Here is a 10349-nt window from a genome sequence, read left to right as displayed (position 1 = left end):
TTGACTCTGGGTCATCTGACTCCGAGCAGTCCTTGGTTGACCTTGAGTAGTCGGATGCTGAGAAATCTGACTCTGAGTAATCCATGTTATTTTCTTTGTCACTGTGTCTTTCCCGTTGTCTTTTTGCTGGTCTGTCTTCCCTCTCTCTCCTTTCAGTTCTGTTTGTGTTCTGAGGGTTATCTGTCCGGGCGTCTTGATAATTTGCTTTCAGATTCGGGGCCTTTGATTTGTCTCTTACCTTGACGTGCAGTCCAACTTCAGCCTTCCTGATGATTTCTTCCAGTGACCACTTTCCTCGCAAGATCTTGAGTTTCGTGTCAGGGTTTGCGCAGCCTTCAATTATCCGGAGTTGGACTGCGTCCTCATTCGTAAAGGTGTTGAAGTGGCAGCCTTGTACCAGGTATTTTAACCGAGTGATGAAGGTTGGCAGTGGTTCACCGGGTTCCTGCCGAGCTGTGTTGAAAGCGATGCGCTCTCGATCCACTTCCGTTTGTGCGGAGAGACGGGCACATAGCTTCTCTTGGAGTCTTTTATAGATGTCTGTGTCTTCGTCGGAAAATGTTTCGATTGGGCATCGGCCCTCTGGACCCACCAAATGGAGTAGCAGCATTAGGCATTTTCTCTCTCTTTGTTCTCCATTGGCATCCAGGAAATCACTCAATGTGGCCAACCATTGGTTCCGTTTGAGACACAGACTCCAGGTGTCCGTCTGCATCCCTGAGGGTGGTGCTTCAAAGCAGGGATTGGACTGTTGTGCGATTTCTTCCCCCGCCATAAGAGGAGGATTTTGATGGATCATGTTCGCAGAGCACGGGCGGTTCCTTTGTCTTCTCGTCTTCATAGTTGATCTGTATTCAGTCGAAACCTGCGGTCTGGTCATGTGCTGGGACGTTAGCAATGCTTGTTTGGCCTTCGCCAGTGCTCGCTTGGTCTTTGCTAATGCTTGATTCTGTTATTTTCGCCAGTGCTTGTTTGGTTTTCGGCAATACTTGTTTTCTTTCTTTGCTGCAATTTGTCCAATGCTTGTTGATCTGCGTGTATCAATGCTTGTGTCTCTTTGCATGAATCAGTGCTTGTTCCTTTGCGCGTACCAGTGCTTGTTGATTTGCACGTATCGATGTTTGTCTAGTTGCATGTGTCACTGCTTGTTTATTTGCATGTACCAGTGCTTGTTTACTCTTGGCCAATACTTGTCCTTGCATGTCCCAATGCTTGTTGAGTCACTTCCGCCAATGTTTGTTTGTGTGCAATTGCCAATGCTTGTTTGTATGTTTGTTTATTTGCATGTACAAATGCTTGTTGATTCACTTCCGCCAATGTTTGTTTGTATGCAATTGCCAATGCTTGTTTGTACATCTCTTGCCCTTGCCAATGATTGTTTGGTCTTTGCCAATGTTTGTTTGTTTGTCCTTTACCAATGCTTGTTTATTCTTAGCCAATATTTGTTTTGTATGCACCAATGCTTGTTGACTTCCCTTTGCCAATGTTTGTTTTTCCTTTGTCTTTACCAATGTTTGTTTTGCACTTACCAGTGCTTGTTTTCGGGCCCTGTGGCACTCGCCAATGTTTATTTGCAATTTCAGGTCTTCTGCCTGACCTCAAAATGGCCGCCGATGATCCCTCGCAGGGAATTGGACACTGCTGCCTGACTCCAAAATGGCCGCGCGGGAATCTCGTTTTCGACGGGATTTCGGCCGTTTTTCTTCGTTTTTTCACCGGAATCACAGTATTTTCTTAGCGCTTCCACTCACCACTTGCCGGTTGCAGCCAGGATCCACCGCTGGAGTCAATGCTTCAGGTAGGGTCACTTGTCTTGACTTCTGCCGCCGGGGTGGGCTCCCGGTGGGCACTTCTGGGCACTTTAGGCGGGACGCTCCCACCTCTGCACACGGGGCTCCCGATGCTAGCGCTCGACCGCGCCTTTCACAGGTGCATTTGTTTAGCGCTCAGCAGCGCTCGTTTCCAGGCGATGTCCACGCCTTACTCAGCAGGGCTCCACACACTCGGGCAGCACGGCAAGGTCGGGGTTGGGCTCACGGTCCCTCGCTTGGCTCGTTTCAGCCCTCACCTCACTCGGGCACTTGCAACTTCTTTTGGCGCGAACAGCGCTCGGTCAGCACCGCTTGGCAGGCGGTCTCCGTGGGGCGCCGTTCTCCACGCGAGGGCACTTTCTCTTTTCTCCTGGGGTCTGGCAGAGTCAGGGTAGCCTCCTGGCTTCTGCTCCTGCAGCGCTGGCTGGACACCGCGCTCTCTTGCGCAAGTCGCGTTTTAGCGCGAAGGGGTCACTTCTGCCTCGGCGTTGCGACGCTTGGTGCCTCGGCTCCCTCTTGAGTCCCTCCCAACTGCTGGGGGGGGGGGGGACAGGGTCACCTGCTACTGGCTTCACGTGGCAGGTCGCAATTTCGTCCTTCTGGTCAGCGTCGCCTGCTCCTCGAGGCACGCTGGGGACAGGGCTCTCTCTTGAGGGTCTGTGGGGTTCAAGCACATCCCATCCTCGTCGCCAGCTGTCGTGTCCCAACACAGTAACACACGGACACGACGGGGGTATGCTTAAACTCTTTATTCTGCTTCTTCACAGGTCCCTGTCCCTACTCTAACTGTCCCTTGGTTCCTATCCCCGGCTCCTCCTGTTCCTGCTCCTCCCTCTGACTCCACCCCGCAACCACTAGACTGCATCCCACAATACTACACCGCTCCACTGTAGTCAGGTGTCGCAGCACACCCTGTTGGCACTCGGCCTTCGAGGTGGGACCCCGATGATGAAGCATGTCACCAACTAGGTTGGTGAGTGAGAGGTCTTCTAAAAGGACATGCCTTTTCCTACGTAAAGTTGGGGCATGCTGTGTTTCTCAGAGCTATAAGCTCTGTTAACAGAGCTCTCTCTGTGATTCCAATAGGGGGTACTCCTCCATTTGTTGTTGTAAACTAAATATACATACTCCATCATTTACTGAAGGTCGTGTGATTATGCGATGTAGACCTTTAAAATGGTTAATAAACTAAAATGGTGGTTTTTTTTTATTGCTATGTACTTTGTGCGAGTGCAAAACTTCTGTAAATAAGGGCCATAGTAACCTCATTCCTGGATCTAAGGGAAGCTACCTACCTTTAACCAACATACACAGAGGCTAATATATCTTAGTTAGAGCTCAAATTACACTAACGCGTTACTACTTAAAATATTCGCTTAACAGTCAAAAACGATGATGTTAGGTGATACACAGTGCTTTAAATGAGCCGGTACTGTCCAGTGCCCGCACTTCTGAAGAGATATGCAAAACTTTTCATTGGAGAGTTCCGGCAGTTCTCAAAAACAAGCAGGTATTCTGGCACAGAGTACCTACACTTCTATTTTTCCATTTCAAGCACTGGTGACACGTACATTGACAGTGCAACTTATACCGGACTAAAGAGAAGCAAAAACACGTTCCCAGTGGACAGTCCCAGAAAGGAAAGAACTTTGATTAAAGTTCAGTGATTCTGACGGAGTGGAGGCCTCCAGGTTTGATTTCACTAGATGTCAGAATTGGTAGCTCAATCAATGTATGAAAACGATCTCGAAAACTAAAACCAGAAACAAAAACAGAATCGATTTATTTTAGTTGACGTTGTTCAGTTTCTGTGTGGCTTGCTACTCTCTACATGTCATGTTTAATTGATTCTGCTTTTTTCTCATTAATCTAAGCAACAGAGGGCACAGCCTGCACACTCATCCATATGTCTACAAGTATTGATTGACCTGTTTCCTTTTTCCCAGCTGGTCTAATGCCCTACTACTGACAGCTTTTTTGAAGCATTTGATAAAGTGTGGCTCTTAGTTCGTGAGTTGAGCCTTAATGGTAAAGCCGATTATGGCTTAACCTCAAACACCCTGTTCGAAAGGAAAGGCTTTAGGAGCAGATGTACAAACTTTTGCACAGCAGAGTGTTGTGTGAAACAATTGCAGGTCTGCATTGTGCGAGCAATAATAAAACTAAGCAGTGCCAGTTTACAAAGCGTCACCCTCTGATGATGTCATTACCTGTGCTCATGCTAACAAAAGGATGTTGTGTGCGACAGTCAACCATACAACAGGGTACAAATTAGCTAGCATGTCTAGATTATGGCTTGTACTCAAGGTACATCCTCCAGAACAAATTCTATGTGAAGTCAAGTACACAAGGGTCGTCTGCATAAGATGTGTGAATTCATATAAACAGTGTCGGCCCATAATGTAAGGTAGTGGTTGGGTGGGCTAAAAACACATCCTCACACTCAGCCATGCAAACTCACTGACACCCATCCATTCACAAGTGTTCCAACATACACCTACCCTTCACAAGCAAATACACCAACACACACCGGTTCACAGAACACACGAGTGCATACACATACATTCACACATTGATGCATGCAGGCACTCAAAACATTTTAAAACAAGTACCAGGTGGCGGCAGGTCCAGCAGGTGGCGGGAAAGGAAACATAAGGCACAGGAAGGATGTGCATGCTTCAGAGAGGGAAGGGACATCATGATAACCCAGTCCTGCGTCTCTTTGGCTGACCTTCTCATGGGTCAGCCAATGAGAGGTGGACCTTCCCTAGCTCCTCATAGAGTGGGATAGGGTCAGGGAGAGTTGCTGACCCCACCCCACTCTGTGACGAAGCGTCATGATGGACACTCGGACCTGGGCACTTCAGGGCTTAGAACTGAACCACCCAGGCCTGAGGCTACTGATGACACTCCACCTCAACATGACGGGAGGCTCTCAAAAGACTTTGCTGGGCTAATGACGGCCCACCCTCAGGGCTGGGAAATCTTCAGCCTGGAAAATCTTAGCACCTGGCTGCCTGACCTGAACTGAAGAGTGTCTGTAAGGCTGACCGTTGCTCAGCCTGACGGACACATATCATGCTGTGCAAAAGGTGGGGTACAATAAAGAGAAAGCGGTCCCAGTAGGATACCTTCTAAGAACACGAACAGTTAAATAATGGCAAACATTAGATTACTTGTAATTTAAAATTATGCTCAATATTAATTATTCATATTGAACATCCAAAGACGTTGTCAAGCCAGCAAACCATCTGGACATTGTGCAAAACAGATGTGCCCCAAAAGGGGCAGGAAGGGGAAGAAAGTTTGGTGCGTCAAGTGAGGGGTGGGAGTGAGAGGAGAGGTAGTGACAATATATACATAAAAATGCTAGTTACAATGAAGCAAGGGCTTGTCTAGCCCGACCATTAAATGACAGCAGATTAACAGCCATTATCTATATTACATAGGCACAGTGAAAAAGCACTGTTGACCCAACTGGCGTCAAATTGTGGCAAAGTCGGCGTTTCGACCCCAAAATCACGTAGGTGACTTCAATCCTAACAAAGGGGTCTTCTTCAGGACTGGGTATGGGGCACCATGATCCACCAGTCACTGTGTGGACGAGATGTTGATGATGGGCCTGTGGGCTCCTTAGGCAGAGAACGGGTAGATGACCGCTTTCAGCATAAGAATTCTCCATTTAGATGTGTGAATCTTTAAATCATTTCGTAGAATTATATGGGCCAAAATTATTTCCAAGGTCCCAAATGACTTTTAAGAAAAAGGCGCAGTCTTTGAGTCACACAGAGCTTCGGGATTGATAAATTCCTGGACTCAACGTGCATCCGTTCACCGCATTGTAAAAGATGGGAGGCAGGGCTCTTCACCCTTCACCCTTACTAATTGGCCTGCTTTTAATAAATAACATGTTAACGTAAGAGATATGATGCACTTTACCTCAGGCCCCTTGCTTGCACTGGGTTTCACATGCAAAATCAGGAAAAATATTTTAGCTGATGTGGCTTTTTGTCAAACCTTAGGAGTTGTTACGCTGTTCCCCCCGTACATACCCCTTTTGCATACATTACCAGCTGATCTGTTTTTCACAGTGTTAAGTGGTTTTGGAGCAGCTCAAGGGTAAACTTTCAGGACTTAAACTCCTTAGCACCAGAAAGATGATGTGTTTCACTGTGCCCAATTTTGTGGCACTTTATCACACACCCAGCCAAACCCATAGCGAAACTGGCCTTTAATGTTCCATATCTGGGTTTAATGATGCTACAAATATCTTGTAAGTAAAAATGGCACAAGAATTAAAAAAAAATGTGAAATGTATTTTTAAGATTACTTTGGTGTGCTTTTGTGTACTGTGATTACGTGTGGTGGCGTGTAGTTGTAGGATGGCCATCTGAACCACAGTAGTATTTCTTCTCACCATGCCACCTTTGTCGCTCATTTCGAAATACACAGAGGTGAGTATTTGCTAATCGAATAAAGTGAACTATTTTTGATAGGTACAGATGTGCTCCTTTATATCTGTAGAGGTCCATTATGGATAACTGACGTCACAAAAAGAAAGCGAGAGATGCTAAAACTGATGCACCTTGGAGACCTCGAGTTTTACCAAAAGGCTAGTTAAGAAATGGAAACATTATGAAATAATTCTTTGTACTACGTTCTCTTAATATGTGCAAGATTACATAAAGTATGAGTTTGTCATTCATTTTTTTTATCTTTTGCTTCAGCCTGGCGCACATTTCTATTTTACCTCTTGTTTTCTAAAGTATCAAGGCGACAGGATATACCCTTTCAAGGAGGTTGAAGCAGTAGATGGTGAGACTTTGTTCAGCAAACAGTTTTTGAAAACAGTGGCCACTTACGCCAAGCATGTATCATATGAATCAGGGTGCCTACTTATGAGGCAGTTTTTGTCTCTCTGGGGATGCGCTAAAAACCTATGCCTTCTCAGGGGAGGCGTAATGAGGAGAAACATGTTTATTCCTCCTTGTTTCACACATAGAAAGAGGAAACAGCTTTGGGATTGTTATTCCTGCACAAAACAGTCCACCTTACGATGCAGGCACCCTCGCACCATGATGCACGAGGCAGCCAAAAGGGCACCAGTGTAGTGGAAAAGGCAGGAATGTGCTGTATTACCTTAACCCCTTATTCCCTTAGCATTGCGGTGCTGTGGAATTAATGCCCCGGTTACTTACCGGTAATCTTCATTACTCCGAGTATAGTCTTCCTCGCCACATGAGTTACAAAGTGAGCTTTAGCTCCACAACAGAACCCTCCAAAGCAAAAAGAAACCACCTCCCACCCCCTCCCAACATGGCCGACCAGTCCCACCTGACCTCTATAAGAGGCGGGCCGGCCCAACCAATCAGCCTGATCTACCAAGCAAACAATGAAGCCGATAGCCAGACAGGGAGGGGGGGAGGGAACTCATGTGGCGAGGAAGACTATACTCGGAGTAATGAAGATTACCGGTAAGTAACCGGGGCATTACCTCCTCGTTAGTCTTCCTCGCCCCCTGAGTTACAAAGTGAGCCAATACCCAAGCCAACCAGGCTTCATTGACCACCATAACAACAACACCACACGGTGATGCAGAGAAACCAACCCAAGGTTGATGTAAAACAACTGAAAAGAAAACAGGGACCACAGGAAACCTGAATTCAAGACCTCCAGGAAAAGGAGGCCAACCAGGAGTCGCAGCTCCAGCACTCAGAACGGCCCCAGCGAAGTCCCCCCGGGACTGCTAGAGACCCACGTACCAGGCGGGGGACGACCACGCCGAAGACAGATAAAACTCCACAGAGGATACACCCACTCAGGGGGCCCAGGGAACAGAGCCACACCTCGCGGACCGACCCTGGGCCCCCGCCGGATCCACCGAACCCAGCGAAGCGTAGGGAAGGATGCCAGCCTGTGTAAGCCCGCGAGCCAAGGAGGAACGAGGGCTAGCGGCCCGAACGAACCGGGCCCAAAAGGCATAACACAGGTCATCCCACCGGGAAAGGAATAAAACGTGCGGCTAAGAGAAGCCAAAACAGCACGCCGAACAACCAGCCCGGACAAGGGAGGGACCACGTTGGCCGGAAAAAAGCGTTAAAGATACCACCTGAGTCCGAGGCCCCAGGGAAGGGACCCCGGGAAGGACACGGGGGACATGCCGGAGGAACAACCCCGTCCGGTAAAAACCGCAAGAAGGGCGGGGAGCGGAGGGACGACCCCCGCACGCCCATCCGCCCAGCAGACACCATCGCCACCAGGGACACCTGACAGGCGAGGAACTGCAGAGCCAACGAGGGCCGGGGCCCAAAAGGGCGGACCCCGAAGAGCTCGTAGAACGAGAGAGGGAGTACGCAAGTGTACTGCGATGTGCCTAGCTCACGCATCACCCAAAGGCATCAAGGTGCGCGCCTTGGGAACCCGCCCTGGTATTCCCCTGTGAGATAACCCCAGCAGGATACAAGGTGGGAGTCAGGCATCCCGCCGCACGGGGCCCAAGTGGAGATTAAGCAAGCATCTGCCCAGAGTTGTAGAGTGTGAACACGTGAGACGAGCAGGCACCGGCATGAGAATGCTCGAGACCATGGAAGCATGGAAGCCCAAGACCCACCGAGGCGGGGAACTGAACCCAGGTCCAGGACCAATCTCAGCTACCGGGACAGTCGCCTCCAACCCCTGAGCCACACAGCTCCACTAACATGGAACGCTCCACGATTTTGCGGGACCTCCTTGCGCCGGAGCCGCGGCAATCCTCACTGTATCATTCCAAATCATGTATACGTGCCGCCGGAGCGAGCACTGGAACAACCGCGGGAACCCAGCAGCAAAGCCACAACCCCCGAGCAAGCAGCCTCCTCCGCTCCAGAACCAGGCCTGCACAAGGAGGCAGGCCAGCCGACAAGAGCCGGCTCAACACCGGCGCCGAGAGCGGGGGACCCAATCACTGTACGGGAAGATCCGGGAACGGCCAGGTGGCTCGAATCGCCAGCTCGGCCAAAGGAGAGGGAACCCGGGGCGGAGGACCCCGCCGGGAGCCAAAAACAGGAATGCCCCAGGACCTGCGTGGCAACCACGCGCGGGTGCCAGGCACATCACCCCAAAACAAGTCCATGCGCAGCCGGGTCGAGCACCCAGGAGCACCCCGGCCCTGCCCAAGCGAATCCAGCCAAGGACCCGCGAAATCAGAGGGCACGGGGGAAACGCGGACATCAGACCGAAAGGCCACGCGAAAGACCGGGCAATAAGGACCCAGAAGGAGGAGCAGAACCCGGGCAGGAGGGCCGAGTCCCCCTCCCAGAACCTATCCACCGGAGGCAGACCGAGCCCAGGCACCAGGCGCCAAAACACCACCGGGGTCAGGGCGAGACAAGGCAACGAAGGGAATTCCGACACAGTCGAGCCGCCGCCACAGAGCCGGACCCCGGGGGAAGGGTGGCCCGAAGGGACAGGACCGGTGACACCGACCCACCCAGGGCGACTGACCCGTTTTACGGAACGCCTCACGAATAAGCGAGACAACCTTGCGCAGGGGCCACGCCAATCTCCTCCGAAGTGTTCCAACATCTGTACATGAGTGGCCGATGCGAGCACGGCCAATACAAGGGGACAACGAAGCACAGGAGCCAAGGCGGCCGGCCAGGAGGACTGCCAGCAACCCCCGAAGCACGAGGAGCTGCGAGACAGCAGGAGATCCCAACGACCCCCACACGCCCCGGCCAAACCCCCCCGAAAGAGCCCGGGGGAAGAACCGGGACCAGGCACACGCCCCCCGCAGGAGGACAAGCCCGAGACGGGGGCCGAAGGGCCCACCGCACATCGTGCAGGGAGTCGACGGGGGAGAGACACCGCTGACAAGACGTCTCACCCACGCAAACGACGATGCCGAGAAGGACCAAACGTACACCCAGGGAACACCCAGGCCCCCTACCCGGCGAAGAAGCTCCACCAGGCGGGGCAGGAGCCCAGTCCCCACCCATGGGCCCAGAAAAGAACCACAGGCGAGACAAGGTACGGGGAATGCAGAAGGAACGCCATACGTCCATTCTTATAACATGTGCAGCCGAAGCGAGCACCACTAACTTTCCGAGGAGGAGGATCCCGCGGAAAACTGCAAGACCGGACACCGTCGCTGTGGAACCCCCCAGGCACTCCCTGAGGGGCCTCCACTCTCGGGCACCCACAATGTGGAGGACAGGCAGCCTTAGCGACGTGGGGGCCCTCCTGGCGAATAAGCAAGCAATTGCCCCGAGTCGCAGAGTGGGACTCCAAGTCAGGAAGAGGCACCGAGGCGAGGATAAACAGGTCGTTGGAATATTTGAGCCCCAGACCCGGCCAGGCGGGGATCCCGGGCAAGACCTCCGCCTCAGGGTCCGCTGTCCACAACCTGGCGCGCGACCACCCGCACAGGGGCCATGCTAAAACGTCTGTCGCGTAAGCGACCCAAGAAAAGCGCACAACACCCCCTAAGGGTCTCAAGGCGCCGGAATGAATGCCCAAAGCCCCCTACACCCGGCATGCCCAGGCCGCCCATCCGTGGAC

General features: G+C 51.4%; 2 non-coding genes across 2 annotated transcripts; both read right to left on the bottom strand.

Moving 5' to 3' along the window:
• Positions 1-8503: 8503 nt before the first annotated feature.
• On the bottom strand, positions 8504-8610 carry LOC147683782 (U6 spliceosomal RNA). Its single transcript, XR_015302395.1, has one exon. It is a non-coding gene; the product is annotated as a U6 spliceosomal RNA (small nuclear RNA).
• Positions 8611-9294: 684 nt separating this feature from the next.
• Positions 9295-9401, bottom strand: LOC147683781 (U6 spliceosomal RNA). The gene has a single exon (XR_015301152.1). It is a non-coding gene; the product is annotated as a U6 spliceosomal RNA (small nuclear RNA).
• Between the last annotated feature and the right edge of the window lie 948 nt (positions 9402-10349).

The sequence above is a fragment of the Lissotriton vulgaris genome, chromosome 11 (assembly GCF_964263255.1).
Source record: "Lissotriton vulgaris chromosome 11, aLisVul1.2, whole genome shotgun sequence".
Classification (NCBI taxonomy): domain Eukaryota; kingdom Metazoa; phylum Chordata; class Amphibia; order Caudata; family Salamandridae; genus Lissotriton; species Lissotriton vulgaris.
This window is presented reverse-complemented; position numbering and strand designations above follow the sequence as displayed.